Below are 20,761 nucleotides of genomic sequence, written 5' to 3'. Positions count from 1 at the left end.
TGCCACTGTTTTGCTGGGAAACGCTGCTGCTTTGTCACGGGAAGCACGTGTGCACCGCAGTAGCTGTTTAAGGACAGAGGCCTCGGGGGCCGAGCTGGTGAGGAAGGGCTTTAGAATTATTTTAGTTTTCTTAAGCGTTTGGTCGGGCAGGACGTGCTCCTGTGACGCAGAGCGGTGTCACCGGGGACGCGCGGGGGACGTGGAGCTGTCCTCGGCTTGGCGGGAGAAAGTCATGCGGAACTGGGAAATGTGCACAGACCGAGCGATGGCTTTTTTCCCCCCCAAGTCCAGCGAAGAGCTGCCGCCGTGGGAGCCGCTTCCCCGGAGGAGCACGGGAAGCTGCGCGCCCCATCCAGCCCCAGCCGATAAACCGGCCGGCGGAGCTGAGGAAATAGTTACTCGTAAAGGAAAACCAGAGGAAAGAGCTACTCATCATTGCAGCTGAGAAAGCACCGGCCCGTTCGCTTGCGAGCTGTGCATGGTGAGCGAGGATGCTGGAAGATCTAGGCCAGGCCATTTTGGAGATTTTTTGCTTAAGGAGAAAGAAAAACAAAAAGAAAAAGACAAAAGAAAAAAGCTCCAAATTACATTTTCAAACCCATGCAAATGTAAATTTTTTTTCCCTGGTTTTACTCGTCTCCCTGAAGGAGCCCAGCCTGAAGTGAGATGGACCTGCGAGAAGTTCAGACGGCCGCTTTCTTTCCTGAGAAACGTGTGGGTAAATGAAACCTGAGCACGAGGCATTTGTTGCCGCTCCAGAACATCTCCCCTTCTCCAGTCCTACTACAGACTTTCATTATTTGCTATAAGCTACAGCGATTTCAGCCTTAGCGTGTTTTCTAACAAGATGCAGTAATTATTCCAAAAATAATCTCCAGAAGGTTATTTAGTACTACGCAAAAGAATTCGGAGTTGGACTGCGATGCGCTTGCTTAAGCACGAGGCAGCAGGATCATTTCTCGTTCGCACGCCCGAAACGCGGCCGGCTGTTTCCGAGAGGAGACCAGAACCCGGCGGAGGCGACTGCTTCGAGCGAGCGGCGGGCGACGGCTCCGGCTGCAAAGCGTCCGCCCAGCGCCGGTCCTCCGCGGAGAAGGTGCTCTTCGCTCCCAGGATCTGCTCCTCGTTTTGGAGCTCAGGCTGAGCGAGCCTGGAAAATCCGGGGAGGGAAAATGGAAGGGACCTGATGTGCGTAAATGCTTTGGCACAGTTGCAGGACGTCATGCAAGCGTCTGGTTGCTTCGTAGCCAAAAAGCGTCTGTTACGAGGTCAGCACATCCACCAAATAATAACATTTTGATCTGCAGGCCTTTCTTCACGTCACTTCTGACTTTTATTCGCCCATAAACCCGGTCACGGCGGGCAGGAGCCGCGGCTGCGGGAGCCGGGGGTCTCCAGGACCGCGGCGCAGCGTGGAGCCGTGCCCGGAGCCCGGCGCAGCCCCGGGAACGCTCTCGGAGGGCGCCTGGAAAGGCTCCCGCCGCACGGCACCTCGGGCCGGTCCGAAACGCCCTGCCGCAAATACTGCCTCGTGCAAAGAGCAGCGTCACAGGGACGTCTTCGCACGCTTCGGTGCCAACCTACGTTTGGTGCTGCTCACTCGCAGACAAACGCGCATCGCAGGAGCGGTTCTCCAGTCCTCAGCTCGTCTCCTGGTTTCGAACACACTGCCGAACACGGCGCTGCACAGCGTGATTCAGTGAGCCTTGTTTTCGTTAAAATCTATCGTAGCAGAACTGCCACCCTAGTTTTAAGATGGCATATAATTCTTTTGTGACAGCGTTATTCTGAGAAGCTGAGGGTATACAGGTCCAAATTAGAAATTATGTTAATTGGCTTTATAGCCCTAGATGGAAAATGTCACTATGACTGAGTCAATACTGAGGACACACGGAGAATTAAAGATAAATAACCTGGTAAGCGTGTTATGGCCATACTAAAGCAATCGTTAGAAACCCAGAGAAGCCAATTAAACCTAAAAGCTAAAAAGAAAATTGAAACTATGGAAACAACTAGGGTATATCCTGAGATTTCCTCGCCTGATCCCATTCCCGCAGCTGCTGTTCCAGTTTGTGAGGAGTCCCAGATAAATGTCTTTCAGCAAACGCTCTAGGATTGGAAACGGTTAAACCACAACATCCCTAAATCACAAATGCCTGAGGAATGAAGTCTGCAAGATGTCGACAGACCGAATATTAAGGTCATTTTTTCCTAATAGCAGGAAAAAAACAGCTTCAACGTTTCACCTTTCGGAGTCGGCTGACGCCGTCCCGCTCCTCTTTCCGGCAGCGGTTGCGCAAGCCGAGGGATGCCGCTGCCCCGGGGAGGAGACGGCACGGAGCCCCGGCCCCAGCCCGGCCTGCGGGGCCCCGGCCACCGGGCAACGCGGGGGGACGAGGTGGCACGAGGACCGGGCCACCCATGCCCGGCCTCCCCGAGCAGCGCGCGGGCTGCTTCTCCCCTGCCGTGTTCAGAACCGGGGGGAAGAAAGGTTGGACAACTTCGAGGTAGAGCTTCAAATAAGCGGAGGGGCACAAGGCTTAGGGGTGATCTTGTTTTAAGGTTCTCCAGCGTTAGAAGATGCAATTCCTCACTGTTGCGTAGGACAGTGCAGGCTGAAAAGCCCTTTCTGTTCTTTGCACGGGGCTCCCGGAGGCAGAGGCTCGCCCTGCGCTCCGTCCGGGTGCAGAGACCCAGCTCCATCCTCACGCCAAGGGACAGCCAAGCATTTCGTTTCGGGTGCACAGACCCATCTCCATCCTCACGCCAAGGGACATCCAAGCATCTCATTTTGGGTGCAGAGACCCAGCTCCACCCCTACGCCAAGGGACGTGACAGCATCTCGATTCAGGGGCACAGACCCAGCTCCGTCCCTACACCAAGGGACTTGCTGGTGTCTCCATTCAGATGCAGAGACCCAGCTCCATCCTTGCACCAAGTGATGTGCCAGCGTGCTCGCTCCAGGTGCAGAGACCCATCTCCATCCTCATGCCAAGGGACTTGCTGGTGTCTGCATTCAGCTGCAGAGACCCGTCTCCATCGCTACGCTGAGGGACGTGCCAGTGTCCCGCCTCAGGTGCAGGGACACCTCTCCATCCCCCGTTCAGGTAAGGGGGGGCCCTGGAGGGGAGAAGCCCCCTTGTCCCCTGGCACCAGCTGCAGCGGACGAGGCCTGGCTGGTGCGAGCGGGAGGGCGAGGAGGTCCCCACGGGCCCACGGAGGAGCCCACGGGCACTCCTCTCCCCTCTCCCCTTTCACAGGGATGGATAATAACACGCTGCGTGTTGGAGCACGGCCCACGTGAAGTGGGGCTCGCGTCAGGCCCCCCAAGCGCCAGCTCAGCTCCAGGGAGAGGCGGCTGTGCGGAAGTCTCGCTCTCACCACGCCGGCCCCCCAGCCCGGCATCACCAGCGGGAACCAACCTCCCGCTCGGCTCGCGGACCGAGGGGGGCAAAGCCTGGGGGATGGACGTCCCCCCCCCAAACCCCTCTGGAGCCACCGCGGAGACCCCCGGGCGCTCCGCGCTCCCAGCCCGAGCCCCCCCTCGACCCACATCCATCCCGTGCTCCCAGGAGCTATAAATGCACCCGCTGTCCTACACAAATAAGGCATACGCTGGGGATATTTATGTCCCGCAGCCGCTCGCACCGTCCTGCGGACGCGAGCCTTGACAGCACTAAAAATTATCCTTGTTCCATTGCACGGACGAGAGAAAATCCGGGCGCGAGCCTCGGTGTATCTTCTCGGGGGGGTGAGGCAGCTCCACGGGCGCGAGGACGGTGGTGCCGGCAGCTCAGCCCGTCCCTTTAAGGCAATGTCCTCCAGAAGCAGGCAAGGTTTCTCGGGCCCGGCGCTGGGGCGCGTCTGGGCTGCGGAAAACTCTCCCAGGAACGCTTTTAATATTCCCATCAAATTGAAATGTGAGTTACGTAATCATAATTAGGGCACCGTGCTCTCGATAGCGTTCGCTGCGCTTCTTTAAAGACCGTTCGGTTCCTAACTTGCACCGAGGAGCAATTTTAAAAGCCGCGCAAACAGCTGCCCCCCCGTTAAAGCGCAAAACCAAGCAAGCAGTTAATTTCTTGGAGCTTATTAGAGCAGTTTCTGCCGGAGCACTGTTTCCCCAGAGCCGCCTCTGTGCAGCGGCTGTGACCTTATTTGAAGATCTGTCAGCTGGACACTTTCTCCGTTAAAGGTGGATGACATTCTTATGGCAAAAAGAGTTAAAATCTATAAAAAAAGGTGAAATTAGTCTCTCTTCCTGTAAAAGCAGGAGGTAAAAGCGAGCAGCGTTGCGTGGTCGCCGGCAGCCCGGCTGGACCACTGCTGACCACGCCGGTGCCGCATCACCGTGCGGTGGCTTTTCCTCGGGGAAAGAGGCACTTGTGGGGCTGAGGTGCCCCGAAGTGTCTGAGGTAGCTCGAGGAAGACCCAGAGAAGTGGGTGGACTGGCTGGACAGCCAGGTCTTTCGCTTTTTTTAGTGCGAAAGCAGAAACTACAGAGGTGAACTTTTCATCCCAGGTAGTTTCCCTTGCTTCGCTTTGACTTCAGCACTCTTGGTACCGGCTCGCGCTGCCACCTTGGATCAGACGGCAATATCTGTAGTGTCAGCTTCGGAGGGCCAACGGCGCGGGGCTGCCGGGAAGCTCCGAGTCCCTTCCCGGGACGCTCACGGGCACGTTCGTCCTTCACAGGAGCGGTGACCCGGCTGGACGCGGCGAGCCCTTCGGACAAGGTGCCAGAACCCCGCGCCCTCCGGCTCCTGCCCGTCTCCAGCCGCCAGCCGCAGCGTGACGGGTGCGATCCCAGCCTTTTCCGGGGAGGAAGGAGCACCCGGCCGATGTTTGCATCCCAACGCCGAACCGATGCAATCCTCGGAGAAAGGGTAAAACAGGAGAAACATGACAGTTTGGCGCACGGATGCTTCTGCAAACAGGCACTCTTCAACGCTGTTAACACCGTGGCTTGCCTGGAGCGGAGCATTTCCACGGGGCTCAGACCGCGCGTGCCACCCGCGAGGGCAGCCCGCTTCCCGCGGTGCCTCGGAGGGGCCGGGCGGTCCAGGCGCGGGCGCGCGAGAAGCATGGGAACGAACTGCTCACCAAGGAGCCATGGCTGGCGGTTACGAGATAAGACTTAAAAAAAAGTCGTTTCATCTCGACTTGACCTAAATGGAGTGGAAAATTACCATGACTACATTTATCTGCAATCGCAACGTGTGTGCTGATTAGAGCGTGATAAAAAGATGGTGTAAATCGATCCAGAGATAAAGAAAGGGCAGGGAAAATGAGATGAGATTAAGAAAAGCAGCAGACATTAAAAAGGAAAGAGGGGGGATAGCGCAGCAAGTCTCCGAAGCCGTATTAAAAATAGCCGTAGTCACTGGAACAGAAATAGCGCTGCGCTTCGGTCGGTGCTGGCGCGACGGCAGCCAGGGTGGGAACGCCGCGGAGGGGCCGGCGCGGGGCCCCGGCATGCCACCGGCACGGCACACTGCTCTGCCTGTCTCAGGCACCGCCAATAAGACTTAAAAAAGTAGTACAGCGGATGCAAAAGGAAACCGGGGCCATCAGCTGAGCCTCGTTTCCGAAAGATGCTGCATGTGTCCAAGGCTGCAGTTTCATAGCCATAGAAACAGCCTTCTCCTCCCTGGGAACGGTCTTCAGATTTCCTGGGAACAAGGGAAGAAGCGGCTGCTGGGGCTCCGCTGTCCTTCAAGCAGCTCCGGGAGCCGGCTGCCGCGAGCTCCCTGCTCCCCGACCAGCCGTGGGGCTTGCGAAAAAGCCATTTGCTTAGATATCTGAGGGGCTTCCACCGGTTCTGCAGAGAGCAGGCGCTTTCCTCGGGATGCAGCGGCCGTGGGAGCGGGGATGTGGCCTGGCCGGAGATCGGCACGGAGCGCGCCCCTCTCGGAAAGCACGTCCTCGGAAAGCCCGCTTCCATTCCGGCTCCTAAACGCGGATCGGAAATGGCTCAGTGACTGCCACAACCTTCCCCTTGGCGATGATTTTCCTTTTCAGCCTAATCGCCGGAGCGCCCGCAGCCTCTCTGCGGGGCAGGAGCGCGGTTTATCCATCTGCTCCTCGCGACTCTAATCGCCACCGTTTTGCCCGAGCGCCGTGCAAAGTCCCCAGCGCCTGCTGAAGACGCGCGTGCACCGTCCCCCCCCCAGCCTGGACGGCCGAGCACGGCCGGTTAATTCAGATGAGGTTCAGCAAACGGCGTGTTTGGAGAACTGCGTATTCCTGCGTTTAGCGTGAACTTCCTTTCCCGCCCCGCTTGCTCTAACGCAGACGTCCGTGAGCTCTTCCGCCAGCAACCCGCTCCGGGACAACGCCGAGGCTCGGGGCAGGGGGGAACCCCGCTGCTGCCGTGCCGCGAGGATGGCTCCCGAGGGCAGGCGGCTGCTGTCGTCTGCAGCCCCATCGTGGCCCGGGCTTCCCAGCAGCGGTTTCCACAACAAGCCCCCAGGAGCGGCTTCGAGCTCGGTTTCTCTTGGAGCGAGCCTGATTTCACGCCCGTCCCCTTGGCGGGTGCAACCGGCTCGTGGTGACGTCTTGGTGGCCCGCTGGAGAGCTTCCCGGGGTGCTGCCGGGGTCACAGACCGCTTCGCTCCCCCAGGTCTGGCGCTGCTCGTGCCGGAACCGATGCAATCCTCTCCGGGTTGCTCCCGGAGCGTCCGCGGCTCCCGGGATATCCGTGGCCATCCGTGCCCCGGGGGCTGCAGCAGGGCCGTGCACCTCGCAGCACCCGCGCGCACCTACGGCCCAGCCCAGCCCGCTGCCGGAGCGGCCCCGGGGTGCTGCCGCCGGGAATGCCGCCGGCCCCCGGGAACTCGGTGCGAGGCTGCTGCAGGGTCGTTTTGCCGGAGCGGCTCCGGAGGAGCAGCCGCGGGATCCGTTTCTCCCACCCTCTAGTGGCCCCGCGCACAAGCGCAGCCGCCAGCTGCCGCAGCCGCAGCCGCGTCGGAGTGACCCAGGACAAGCGGTTGCACACGGGCTCCTTCGGGCCCGGCCGCGATGGCTGGCTGCGGTGATGAGCTGCAGCACTCGCCCTCCAGCAGTGCCGCAGCCCCGGCGAAGCTCAGCGCTGCGCCTCAGCCCCATTCCTTCGGGCAATGTTGGTGCCCAGGTGCCCCCAGGTTGTTGTCTTTGGGCATCGAAAGGCACGATGCAACGTGCAGGATTCATCCCAGGAGGTCCTGTATCGGCACGTGGCACTTCTGACTTGTTAAGCAGGTTGCACAGCCCTTTCACTGGTGTTCACTGGGCAGAGAGGGCCGCGGGAGCTGCCGCCGCGTGCAGCCGTGCAGCCGTGCAGCCGTGCAGCCGTGCAGCCGTGCATCCATGCAGTCATGCAGCCGTGCAGCCGTGCATCCATGCAGCCATGCAGTCGTGCAGCCATGCAGTCGTGCAGCCGTGCAGTCATGCAGTCATGCAGCCGTGCATCCATGCAGTCATGCAGCTGTGCAGCCATGCAGCCGTGCAGCCGTGCAGCCATGCATCCATGCAGCTGTGCAGCCGTGCAGCCGTGCAGTCGTGCAGCCGTGCAGTCATGCAGTCGTGCAGCCGTGCAGCCGTGCATCCGTGCAGCCGTGCATCCATGCAGCCATGCAGTCGTGCAGCCGTGCAGCCATGCAGCCATGCGAGAAGCAGCGTGCTGCACGGTGCAGCAGCACTGCGTAACAGGGTGCTCTGCGATCAGGTGCTTATGAACATGCTGCTAACCGTGTCGTAACAAATAGTGGGATTCCCTCTGATTTTGAGTGCAGAGCTTCACTCGACAGCACCACATTACAGTTCCAGCATCGTGTTCAGTAGCAGCTTTATTAAGACAAGGAAGGGAACGGAGATGCTGAATTTCAGAGCACCCAGCGCATGGGTTCACTTTAGTCTCACGCAGCTGCAGACCAGGCAAGCGAAGCAGGTGCTCTGCATTGCTGTGGGAGCCGTATTTACTGGCTAGTGATGGGTGGAAGTGTGGAAGGGTGATAGTATAGCTGTTGATATTCCTTGCCTAGGATGCTGTCTGTGGAGCTTTGCTTGGTGGGAAGCAGCTTTTCCCGGTGCCCGGGAGCCGGCAGCTCCCAGACCAGCGGAGACCGCAGCAGCAGCCCCAGCCCGTGCTCCAGCCCTGCCTCTGCATCCATCTGTTGTCCTGTGTGTGAGGCTGCTGCTGCTGCTGCAGTGACTGATTTAGAAATTAGCTACATGAGGACATTAAAGGTGCGTTCAGAGAGGAAAGTTCTGCCCACGGTTCTGGCAGAAAAGGTTCAGGTAGTCCTAGATCACGCGCCGCTCTTATGTTCGCCTTGAGCCCTTCAGCTGCTGTGACTGAGCTAAACCTTTTCCTGCTGAGATGTGGACAGGTACGACTGGTCTGCTGGTGGTGTCGTGACGCTCATACAAAGCTGGCGTTATCTGAATAATTCAGTTCGCAGTGCAGAAAACCTCGGGCGCTCTTGGCAAAGCAGTCTTGCTGCCGACACGCTCAGCAGTACGGTATCGGACAGCATTGACCCAGGCTGCTCTGCCCTCATCGGCCACGTCCCGTTTCCCCTGTGCCGCCGGCGTCGGAGACCGCTCCAGGGGTTACGGCTTCGCGGGACCCCCACGCTTTGCCGGAGGCTCCTGCATCACTTGTGAGCAGTCGGGGCTGGAGGGAGGATCTGCCCCTCCGGCTCAGTGCCCGCGTCGCTGTGAACGCTAACATAACGCCAGAGGTTTGGGGCTTTAAACCACGCGTTTCAAGGAACGAAGCACCAGGACAAACGCCAGGGAGAGCACAGGCACGGTGCGATACGTGTCAAACCTGCGTTTTGCCCATCAGGGTGTTTTCCATGGGAGCATCCAAAAACGTACCGCCAAACCCAAACACCCGCCATGGCAGCAGCCGAGAAGACGAGGAAGGTTTAGCGTGCCCGAACCAGGCTTTCATCCCCGGCTGGTCCTCTTCCCTAAGGAAAAGGCGGGTGATTCAGGAATGCTTGTTTCTGGTTGTAGATGTTTTCTGTGTGAACGGGACTTTCGGCCTGCAGGGAGGCAGCTCTGCCGCTGTCGTGACCACGCTCTTGTTTTCGCTTTCTCCCCCAGGTTCGCTCTAATTTCCCTTCCGATAACCTCTCTCGGTCTGCACGCTGCCTTTGATGTTCTCTGCTGCTACAGAGATGATTTTTATGCTGTTTTCTGCCGCTACTTTACTGTTGACTCATGTTCTCTCTGTTTTTTGTGTTTTTTTTAATGTATAAACACACATTCGCCCTTACCCCAATTCCTTTCCGTTGGGTGGTTTCCTCTTGTAAGAGAAGGCCAACGGAGGAGCACCAGCAAGGGGGGTTTAGCTGCAGCTGGACATGAAGGATTTGGCTTCTCAGAGCATCGGATGAAGCGAATGGAAACCCCGGGCTGTGCTGCGCTCCGGGCTGGGAAGGGCTGATCCGGGGAGCGCGGTGCTCCGCTTTCCCACCGCGCTCCCCGCTTGTTTTGGCACGGGCACGCTGCAACGCTGGTTTGCACGTCTCTGCATCCAGCAGCTGCCGATCTGCTCTCGTACTTTCGCTCAAAAAGCTACTGGGAATGAGGCCTAAAAAGCCCTTCCGAGATGCCGCCGCTGGTTCTGCTGAAAAGGAGGCCAAAAAACGTCGCCCGGCAGCCGTTGCCCTTGCCCGGAGCAGCCCGTCACGGCCGGCGTAGCTGCCGCGGACACCTGAACGCGGCGGCTTGATCGCGGGGTGTCGGGCACACGCCAGCCCTCCCGCGACTTGTCGTTCCGGGGTGGTTTTCAGGGTTAGCAGCCTTCGCTAATAACCAGTAACAAGGGAAGCAAACAAAAACCGTCAGGAGGAATCAATGCTTTTAAAGAACGAAGGTAACCTGCGGACATGGTTTGCTGGCTAAGCCCGTGCTTGCTGGCTGCACCCAAGCATGGTGCTTCCCAAGGGAGACGAGCTGAGACTGCTGACAGGTAGCAAATTCTCGTAGACGTTTATCGACAATTAGCAATAAATTGGTTTAATCTACTGTTACAACAGCAGCCTTCCCGGCAGAGGAACGTGACAGATGTTGGGAAATAGAGTACAGGGAGATAACAGAGCATGGCAGATAGCAGGAAAAAGTGCTGCTGGGATTAGCAGGATTGTCAAGAGAAGCGATTACTGGATTTCCAGAGATCAGCGCTGCAGGACCCACCAGCCAGGAGAACATCCCAGCATCTGCGCGTCGGCCGGCTCGCTGTTGTTAAAGGAGGAAATGTTTCGCCTCTTGGATCACTGACTTGTCTCAATTAGAAGTTTCCTCTAGCAAACAGCCTACTCGAGAAAGAGCAAGGCCTAATCCTGATTAATTTAGCAGGATCTTAACTCTGACTGCTCTGGCTGGAGACGTAAGAGAACAGGATTTCTGCGGGTGACAGGCCGAGACATCTCTCATGTCGGCGAGCTGCGGGGAGGAGAAGGCTTTGGAGCAGGGATGCCGTCAGCATGGGAAACGCCGCCTGAGTTGCCAGGGCCAAGCGCGAGCATCCAAGGAGCCTTTGGGCTGTTTGGTGAAAAACAGCTGGGTTCCCAGAAAAGCAGATGTTTGATGCACAAGAAGCCCAGGGGTAAGCAAGCCACGTGCATCCCTAGCGCGATTTTATTGGCTTTTGTTTGGAGCATCAAACGGAACAAATAAAACCATGGAAGAGGACGAGATGAAGGTGCGAGGGAAGAGCGCGGGTCGGCATCCAAGAAATGTGGAGGACCAAGAAGGTCCTTCCCGCGGGAAGGGGCCGTGGGAACGCTCCCCTAAACCGGGAGCAGATCATCCGAATCTGGGGAGCCGCAGGGCAGGGACTCCGGCAGGGCCTGCGGAGCAGGAGCCATGCCGCGAGCTCGCGCGGAGCAGCCGTCCCCGCTGCCGCACCTGGAGCGACTCAGCCCAAGGCCTCTCGGAAACGCTGCTTTTCTGCGATGCGTCGGAGGTGCTCTTGTCGCAGAGCTCCTCGTTCTCTCCCTTTGCATAAACACTGCAATGAGAATAAAATAGTTTTCCTCTGAAAAAAATGCTACATGTTGATGTTTAGGCGAAAATGAACATTTTGTAAAACAAGCAAGAAAGGAAAAGGAAGTTCTTGGACAAATTCTGTGAGCAGGGAAGTTGCTGTTTTGTTTTCTGAACAAACGCACTTTGCTCGCCTTGCGTTTCAAACCAGAGGTAAAAGGGTGTCTGGAGGGGAAATTAATGCAAAACCGAACCAGCATCCTCCCTTTAGTTTTGTGAGTCAAGAGACATTGATTTTTTTGTGATGTTTTGCTTATAACTAGAGCTCATCAAGTGCTGTGGCTGCACACAGCTTCAAAAGGCACAAAACCTCCTTTTCTTCTTTGTGCAATTACAGCACATAAATCATGAACCCCAAATAAGCTGTAGGAATTGCACGTGCACCATTCATCCTCACGCACATGAATAGTCTTGCTGATTTTAGTAGGACGGGATGGATGATCAAAGGCTGCCAGTGTCAATATTGGCTTCAGTATCAGGCCCACGGATGTCAAAGTTAAAAGCAAATTACCGCCTGCACCTCCAGCCAGCTGATGTTCAGACGGACGATACATAATTTCGTTCCCCACTTCAGATCATACTGGTTTATTCAACCATCCGAAGCTTTACGGGGTTTAGCTGGTCAGAATCGAATGTTATCCTGCGGAGATATAAGATGTTCTCCAGGAAACGACATTTCACGGAGACGTGATGCTTAAAGCCAGGACGTTCGGCTGGGGTTTCTCCCTTTCGAGCGTGCTGCCACGGTGCAGACTGCCTGGGCTGCGGCGCGGTCCTTAGCGAAGACGGAAATACCCCGGTGGAAAAGCCGAGCGCTCAGGCTGAGAACGCTTCTTTCAAAAAAACTCTGCTCTTACGAAAGCCGTCTGAAGTCTGCGTTGCCTCGGAACGAAGGCAAATCTTAATTTTAATGGTCTCCACATTTGATAAAAATGGGGAGACAAAGGGAAATCTGAGTAGTCATCCCCTCCCGCTGGAAATTGTTTTTTTTCAGTCGGAAAAGTGACCACACTGCAGGTCCCCAGCAGCAAAAGCACTCTCCTGCTGCAATAAATGAGACGTGCAATTTTTGGCACCGGCTCCAGAACTGCCAAACGAGCCCCACCGCTCTCCGTGGCCAAGACTCCTCCGCGGGGCAGGACCCGGTTGCTGCGGACTGAAGGCAGCGTTGGAGCCGGGAGCGTGCAGATTAGCGCAGTGTTTTGACTACAACCTAAAGACCTTGCAGAAAAGTTGAAAAAATTCCAAGGTGCCGGCAGCGCTCTTGCCTGGGACAAGATTAATGTTTGCTTTGTTTGCTGTATCCTTTCAACTGCTGCTTTCCTCCCCCTTCCAGTAAATAAATCTGCCTATTAGTTAAACAAATGGACTCTGATAGAAACCAAACATAAGAAATATATTAACAATAATGCCCCGTCCTTAAAATAGAAAGGCAATAGTAAAAAAGGGCCCTTGGGTCCTGACTTAGGACTGCGCTCTACCCATGCGAGAGCTATTGGTTAGAGCTTCTACGATAAAGAAATGTAGCCTGTAGCCAAAAAAAAAAAAGCCTAAATATTTTAACGTTTGGGTAAATATTCACTGCCGTAATGCATTGCCATAATGCATTGCCATAATGCAATAATAAATATTTATTTACGGTCTCTCTCCTGTACAGCTTATGGGCCGCAGGGACCGGACGGGCAGAGCGGTGGAAGGAGAAGATGGATGTGCTTTAGTGGACGACCAGCACCCAGGCCTTACCCGTGCCCTGGTCCCTCAGCCCGGGCGTCGTGCGGGCGCTTTGCAACGCAGCCGGCGTGCCCGGCACCGGAGCCGGCTGTAGGGGACTGTCCCCTCCAGGACGTGCCCTTATCTCCGGCTTTCCTGAAGGAAAAGGAGGTTCTCCATGCTATGGGCGGTTTCTTGCTTGGAAACGGCCAAGGAAGAAGCTGTCGGTGGCCCGTCCTGGGCGGGTGGCCACCAGCCCCGTGTGTGGTGTCAGCATCAGGATGGCTTGGGAAGATGCTTTTTTTCCCCCCCCTCTGGTGACTTTCAGCCCTTCTGGGTGCTGCAGGCGCTCCGCTTTACCGGCATCCCTCCGCCTTTCCCGGCCCAGCGCCCCGGGAATACCCAGCTGCGTGCAGATTAAAAGAAAAAACCATGGATCCGCAGGGGCCCTGGGATTTTTAACCCTGCTGTTCTCCAGCGTTTAACGTCTGCCCCCCCCTCGCTGGGGAAGGGACCTGGCCGCGCGTGCGGGGAGGCCGGTCGGCGAGGGGAGCGCTGGGGCGGGCTGCGCCGCGGCTCCGGCACCGTCCCACATTCCTTGCTAATTTTAGACGGCTCCCCGGAGAAGCACGGCTTGGATTTGTTCCTCTTGCCCTTCCGAAGAGTTTGGTTCACGCGTCCCGGGACAGAAGCAGCAGCAGAGCGGGACTGGCAGCCGGGTCCCTGGAGACGGGGCTCCGCAGCCCAGGGCACCCGGGGAGCAGCACGCGGCCGGGACCGGCGGCTGCAAACGCCGGGGCAGCCCGGGGGGCCGTTGCCTCTGTTCCCACCCCGAGAAATTTGGGGGAGCGAAGCAGGCTCAGCTCTCCCTCCGGTGCAGCCGGCCTCTCTTGGGAAGGGCCTGGCCGCGTCGGACGGACGGCAGAGGGGCAGGGAAGCAACGCTCGGCTGCGCGAAATGCCCACCACGTCCTCACGCGACGCAGGAAAACCCCCAAAAGCAACCGTGACTCTGAGGCATGCAGCACAAACTCGTCGTCCTGCGCCCTGCACGTGGGACGGGGCACCGTCCTGCAAGGGGGGTATCGGGGAGCTGCAGCGAGGCCGTGGGACGGGAAGGGGATGACCAGCAATCACAGCCCACGAGGAGAACTGGGAGACGGAGAGCGTTTGTTTCGTCGAAATAAACCCCGGGAGAACTAGCCAGTGCCAGGATTAGTGGAGCCCTGGGACTGACTTTCCGGGATTTGGCGTCTGTATCCTCAGAGGTCCCCAAGAACGGGTTGAACACGCACGTGCCAGGGCAGACAGGCACCGCTGCTCCTGCCCTGGGGAGACCTACAGGCTGCAAGACCTCCTGGCTGCTCCCAGTCACCTTAGCTGCACTGCAGTCACCTATTAATTGCAACAGTTCAGAACTTTTGAGAATCGGCATGTTGTCACGCGGGGGTGATATGAATGCTGACGGAAACCTGGTTCTTGAAAAGCACAAAGCTTTACTACATCATAGTCTATCTTAGCTCTTTCTCAGTACCTCAGTATAAAAATTAGAGTTTAGGCAAATCAGGATGAAAGTCATAAAACACAGCATTCATTTAGAAAACTCATCCAAAAGAGGAATGTTACATGTTTTTCTTTCAACTATTTTCCCTGGCTTTCTTCTGTTTCATATGTTATATGAGTATGGATTTTACACTTATATCCAAAATAATACAGCGCTCCTTGGAATGGAGATTAAAACTGTGATTAGGATTTTTATTGTCTTGCATCTGTTATTAATATAGAGGGAGAAGACGGTCAGCACTTGCTGCTCGACCATCTGCACAGACCTGCAATGAACATCCCGGGGAACACAGCTGAGGCTGCTCGGCATTTGGTTTCAATGTATATGTAAGCTCAATGCTGCAGACAGAGCAATAACCACCAAAAAGCAAGCTGGATCTAAGACTGTAGCTTGGAAATGTGGCAACTTGTCCCTCATTACACTGATAGCACCAGGGATTTCTCTAAGGTGTTCTCGTGCTTTCGGCTGAAAACCTAATCGATGCTTTAAAAAGTCTTAAAGTTTGTTCTTTTGAGATTTTTTTTTTATCCAATTGCCAAATAGTTTCTAGCTCAGCCTGTGAAACAACAAATTAATTCTCCTACGATCGACTAATTCAAATTAAAAAGTGGGTTTTGCAGCTAACCACCCAAACCAGGGAGCCTGGAAAAGCTCCAGCCGTCCATCCGTTCCTAAGGCACAGCTCCACAGCCCTGAGCCGAGGCAGGCGGATCTCAGCTGGGCTCCGCGGCAATAAATAAGGCATGAGGAAGGGAGATCAGTGCTAACCGAATAGTGATCGTCACTAAAAATATCCACATCGTCGTCACTCACAGCAGTCGCTTTGTCATTTTCTTGCTGGAAAATGAGTTCTTAATTCCCACCGGTGACCTACAGCGCGTGTGCAGCTTTGGTGACCCTTCGCAGCCCTGCTCCTCCGTGTGCTCTTCGATGGCCACTTTGAAACGCCCAGTCGCAGCCTTTTGCAATCCATTCAGAGAAATTTCCAGTTCGGAGCCTTCTCTGGTTTCACCGGAGGGAATCTGCCCTAATTCCAGGCTCCCCGTCCAGGACGGGCACTGCAGCAAGCCCCTTCTGTTTCGGGTACACCACCGAGCAAATCGGTGTGCAACTTTTCCCTCTTTTTTGCTGGAATAGAAAACGTTCAGCTGCGTGGCTTCCGCTTGCACACTTGCCTGTCTGCAGCGTATTTTAGCGGTGGGCACGTGCACGTGCGGGCTGCAAGCGCCCGGGACCCTCCATGGCCAAAAATCAGCAGTGCGGCGAGCGGTGAAGCTGCAGGGGCTGGCGGCTGCCTCGCCTCGCTCGCGGGGGTCCCAGCCACCAGCAGCCGCGGCTCCGGCAGATCTGACCCTCTCCGAGGACGCAGGACATGAACAGTGCTGATATTCCCTCAAGCAGGGGGTTTCTTTTGCCCTCCCTTGCACGGAGGGTCTCTTGCAAACCTCTTTACTGCTTCTTCTCTAGGCTTTTGTTGCTTTCTCCAGGTATTTTTCCCCTTTTCTTACAGACTCATACAGTCTAACACAAATATCTGGAAAGTGGAGCTGGGGTAAAGGCATCCTATTGCAGAATCCCTTGGTGGAAAGCGAAACAGCCTCTTTTAAAAAAATACGCTGCTTCGCTGCATTTGGACTCCCAGTCGACTCCCTGCGCGGGAAACCAGCCTCCTGCGGTCACTCGATGGATAGCTTGATTTAATTCTTACAGTACCCTCTAGGCCGTGCTCAACTTTATGCATTTTTCCTGCCATATTTTAATACTTGAGCAATTTCAGCTATCTTAAAAGCTCAAAACAGGAATAAAGTTCACAGAAACTACTGAACGGTAATCTCTTTTCCTAAGGAGTACCGCCTACCCCGACAGAAACGCACCCTCTCTCCACTTAAATATGTGTTTACTAGAAACCAGAATAACCCGGAGCAGTTTGCACACAGTAGCTATTCCATAAATCACAGTGCCATATGTCTCTTTACATAATTTGCTTTTAGCTCATGCTCTCAATCTTTCAAACAGTAAAAAAAAACCCGGTTTTATCTGGATAACAGCAGGAGAAGAGGCAAAGGGATTTATAGAGACAAGAAGTTTAGCCGGATCTTCCTCAAGTCGGCCCATTAAATTGCTCTCATAAATCTCGGGAGCATTAGCGTCGGATACTAAAAACTGAAATTCCTAATCTTCCCTGGTTTGCTATAGCCTTAATGCTTTAATCCCTCTTGTTTTCCCTCCCGGATAGTTCTCTTGTGATCCCATTGTTGCCTGATTCAAAATAGTTCAAAATAATCAATCTGCCAGGGAATGAGGAGAAAAAAGGTCCTAGTGAGAAGTAATTTCAGAAAACGAGATTACACTTCAGAAGATTTCACACATTTTTTACAGAAACGACAGTCCCACATTTTGGAGAAATTGCAAATGGATTTACCTTCTGTCACTATAAATTGGCGTTGTTTCTCTGCAACACGTGGTAATTTCCCATTATTATGAAAACAGAGCAAGGCAATGCCGAAAAATAACACACTATATAGCCAGATGTTCGCACTTTTGATTTAAAGTATTTTTGCCAATGTAGCTATTTCACTCAGCCCAAACATTGAAAAATACTCGTTTAATTTTGCACTCAGGCCCGGGGCAGACGCCCCAGAGCAGCGCGGGAAAACCAAGCAGAAGCGCTCGTCGCGCGGGAAACGGCAACCGTGCCGATGCTGCAGCACCAGGAACATCTGGCACCAGGGAAACCCTCAGGGCAAGGACTGCTTCAAGAATAATTCATGACAAGAGGCTTTTTATGGCTGTTTTTAAACATGAAACATAAATTAAAACAGCCTAATTTTTCAGAGGCAAGTTGACTTTTCCACCTTTAGTACTATAGGCTCGCGAGACACATTTACCAGCGTTCACACAGAGCAAAAGACACCTATTCATGCCTGTATCCAAAGGATCGGCAGCGTTATTCTGCATCCCTTTTCAACACCTGCTGCTCAGACGAGCCTCGCTTGCCAAGCCCCCGAGATTCGGGTGACTCACGGCCCGTCCTTAGAGCTTATCGGCAGGTCTGATTTGCGCTTACTGCCGTGTTTTACCATCAAGTGGGAAAAGTCAAGTACTTGCAAGGAAAATTCAGCCAGAACTTTTCTCCAAGTCCAAGTCACTTGAGCACGGGGATGCCATCAGAAGCGACCACGAGGTCTTCTGCGCTCAACCGACGCTTTTAGGAGGAATCTGAAGCTCGTTCCCTCCAGTCCCTTCGCATCCCTGATGATGCCGGGGGAAGACGCAAAGCGACCTTGCCTGGACTAACGCTGTCGGAGCTCCGGGGCTCCGTGAGCAGCAGTGTGACTGCGTGGACACGTCTGCTGAGGACATCGCTGCTGGGAAGGCGTTTTTTGAGGAGGGTGGAGGACAAGGTGGGGGCGAGACCTGTTCTGGTTCCAGCTGGCTCAGACCCTGCTGCTGCCGCGGTACCAGGACCAGCCCGGCTCGCCTGCACGCTGACCACCTTCTTTGCTAAGGGGAGATGACCGAGGGCTGATGCTGGTGCTCAGCGCCTGGATTCACCCGCTCTGGCCAGCAGACAGGTCTGGACATGCATGGTTTTTTCCTCTTAAAAAAAAAAAAAAAAAATTACATAGTGTGTTTTAGGTTTGTTAACATTTTCGTCTCACCCTGGATGTCTGCCAGGTGAAGAAGAACCGAGTCAGGCCCTTGGCAGGTGCCAACCGCGTGCGACCCGCGGCTTCCTGGCAGAGGGCATCTTCCCAGCTCGTGGTCACGAAAACCGGCAGCCGGCACAGACGACCTGCCTGAAGCAGCCCGGCGAGTCGCTGACAGCAGCCGGCATTACATTACCCAGACGCTGATGATGAATTAAAATTGATTTTCTCCAAATTGCTGAGCTTGCAAAAAAATGCCTTTTGAAGGAAATAACCTGCCAGTCTTGACGGAGACGCCGGGGCTCGGACGCGGCACGGCCACGTCCACCAGATCCCGGCCACCCTCCGCCTCCCTCTCTCATTGCAGCAGGGCAGAGGCAGGAGTTTTGGGTGGGAAACGAATGATTTCCCGTCCTCTCCCCGCTCCGTTTTATACTGCCGGTGCCCAGAACGAACCGAACACCAGGGGAAACTTTTGCTGTGCAAGCCGAGCATACGTGATAGACCGCTTACTGCCAGCTCCTCCGTAGTGCGTAAGCCAAAGCTGACACGGTTTGTCTTCAGCTATTTGCCTTGCACTTAGACATGTGTGTTTAGGAGCTGGTGGTTTTCTTTTTGGTGCTTCCAATTGCAGCTTAAGATATTTAAATTTGCCTTTTCTCTTTACAAAAACTAAGGAAACAACAAAAACAAATTACTAAATTGCTTAGGAAAGGGTCTTTAACAAAAAAAGAAGGGTGCTATGTCTACAGTGAGTTAGGGCAGGAAAGAGTTTTAATTCACCCCATCACCCAGTGCCATCAACACTGTCTAAGGCGCCTGGGAGAAGGTACAATCCTTAAATGTCCAAGCTTTCCAGAAACGGAGGCCCTGGGACGCATTGCAGAAGCAGCAACCGTGTCATTAATGGCCTGATGAAGTTTTCTAACGGCTCGAACAGACCATGGTGATTGTATCACAAACACTCAGCGAGATCACAGCAGGGCAGATGTTATTTTGGTGCCCCCCCCTCGTACGCAAGCTCCCGTGTCAGCCACAACCGGTCGCGCACGTAATCCTCTGCCCCGCAGCCCCATCTGCACCTCCCCGCACCAAAAACACCCCAGGCCGCTCACCTGCGTGCGCTTTGAGGGCTCCCTCCCGAGAGCAAAGGATGGGAGTAAACTCCCACTTTATTTAACAGCAAAAAATAACCTTCCCTGTCGCGTGCATAAGGACCGAATGGAAGGGAAAGCACCACGCAGGAGCTGGCTCGGAAACAGCGTCTACCAAGGTAGACGGCGATTTGCAATTATGCACCAGACAGTTGACATGGGTCTTAGCAGGGTTTTTCCTCTTTTCCCTCTCTACATCTGTTCTGATTGCAGTTTGTGTATTGGAGCAGAGGGTCTCCAGGCTCCGCGGGGCAACGCCGCATTGGCACATAAAACCAGAAGTGCCCGTAGCGCCTGACGCAGCGCAGCGCTGGCACAAGAGGGTCCCAGTGAAAAGAAAAACCCTGCCGATGTTAATCGTGAGCTTTTTTTCCTGCATTCCCGCGGCAGCACCAGCTCCGGGGCACGAGGAGGAATACCTTGTCGGCCCGGGGAAAAAGGTCACTTCTCCCTCCGCCGAGGCACCTCCCGATCTCCAGGCTTGCTTTTAAGACCGATAAGCGCACTAAGTGCACGGCCGCCTGCCCGAGCGCCCGGCGCAGGAGCGAGCCGTGAGCCAGGGTAGTTCCAGGCTTGTTCCAGCCACGGTCCCACAGCATTAACAGCGACTCTTCCGCCGCCACAGCTGCAGCTTAACGGTGTGAAAAGACGCGTGCCCGCAGGCTCCGGGACTCAGATAACGTGCCAGGAGCGTTTCGACTATAAGGATAAAGTGCTACTAGAATTGCAAACATCGAATCAATCAATCAATCAATCCAGGATGGATACAGTGAGATTTTTCCCCAAGAAAAATCATCCAGGAGAGACTATGGAAAAAATTAAATGGATATACTAAAGCTAGCCGAAGAAAGATCATTCCGGTTTTCGCTAGTTCTGCAAACAAATCGGGAATTTCCTCTAGTGTCACAGCGAGACCGGAGTCTTTCCTGCTGCGGGATCACGCGCTGGCCGCTTGCGCTGTGGCCAGCGTGAGGTTAGAAATCCGAGCAAGCAAAAGGGAGAATCTGAGTATTGCTCAGGGTTTTGCAAAAAATGTCAAGTTTTGCTTTAAGGCAGCATTCAAAAGATATCGCTAAATAACGCTCCAGGGGAACAAGGGAAAGATTTTTATGCAGTGCATTTATGACAAACAAGAATCATGATTTATGGAGATTACATGTACTTCAAAAGTCCAGGCCGCTGAAAGCCAGAAGGAAAAGCTGACAGCGTAACGGAGGAAGCTGAGTGCGAAGCCTCTAAATGCTACAGCTGATTTCAGCTGCTCAGCAGCAACCGGTCGCCAGCAGCAGAGCACAAGCAGGACATCGGCTGCGGTGCGGGCAGCACCGGAGAGTAATTTAGAGTCACTTCTTCAATCTGCAGATGCAGGATAAACAGACCGGTGGCCAGAAAGTTTCAGAGCATCGACCCAATGCAGGGATTTTTAATTTCATTTGTCATTTTAGAGGTGACATCTTTGCTCCCAGCATGACAGCACCGCGCCTACAGAAGATTTAACGTCATTTGCCAGTATTCCAGCTTTTCCCACCAATACCTTGGACAGGTTTCCAGCCGGGGCCTTGCACGGCGGTCGCTGCGGAGGGGAAGGGCGGATGGCTTCTCTCAACCCAACGCTTCCATAACGCGCTTTACAACCCCGTACGC

At 54.8% G+C, this 20,761-nt stretch overlaps 1 long non-coding RNA gene across 1 annotated transcript; it reads left to right on the top strand.

Annotated features, from left to right (window-relative positions):
* Positions 1 to 1,032: 1,032 nt before the first annotated feature.
* LOC135328775 (uncharacterized) lies at positions 1,033 to 18,850 on the top strand. Its single transcript, XR_010389823.1, has 3 exons — positions 1,033 to 3,107; positions 12,698 to 17,888; positions 17,992 to 18,850. It is a non-coding gene; the product is annotated as an uncharacterized LOC135328775 (long non-coding RNA).
* Positions 18,851 to 20,761: the final 1,911 nt, after the last annotated feature.

Source organism: Dromaius novaehollandiae, chromosome 6 (assembly GCF_036370855.1).
Source record: "Dromaius novaehollandiae isolate bDroNov1 chromosome 6, bDroNov1.hap1, whole genome shotgun sequence".
NCBI classification, from domain to species: Eukaryota; Metazoa; Chordata; class Aves; order Casuariiformes; family Dromaiidae; genus Dromaius; species Dromaius novaehollandiae.
This window is presented reverse-complemented; position numbering and strand designations above follow the sequence as displayed.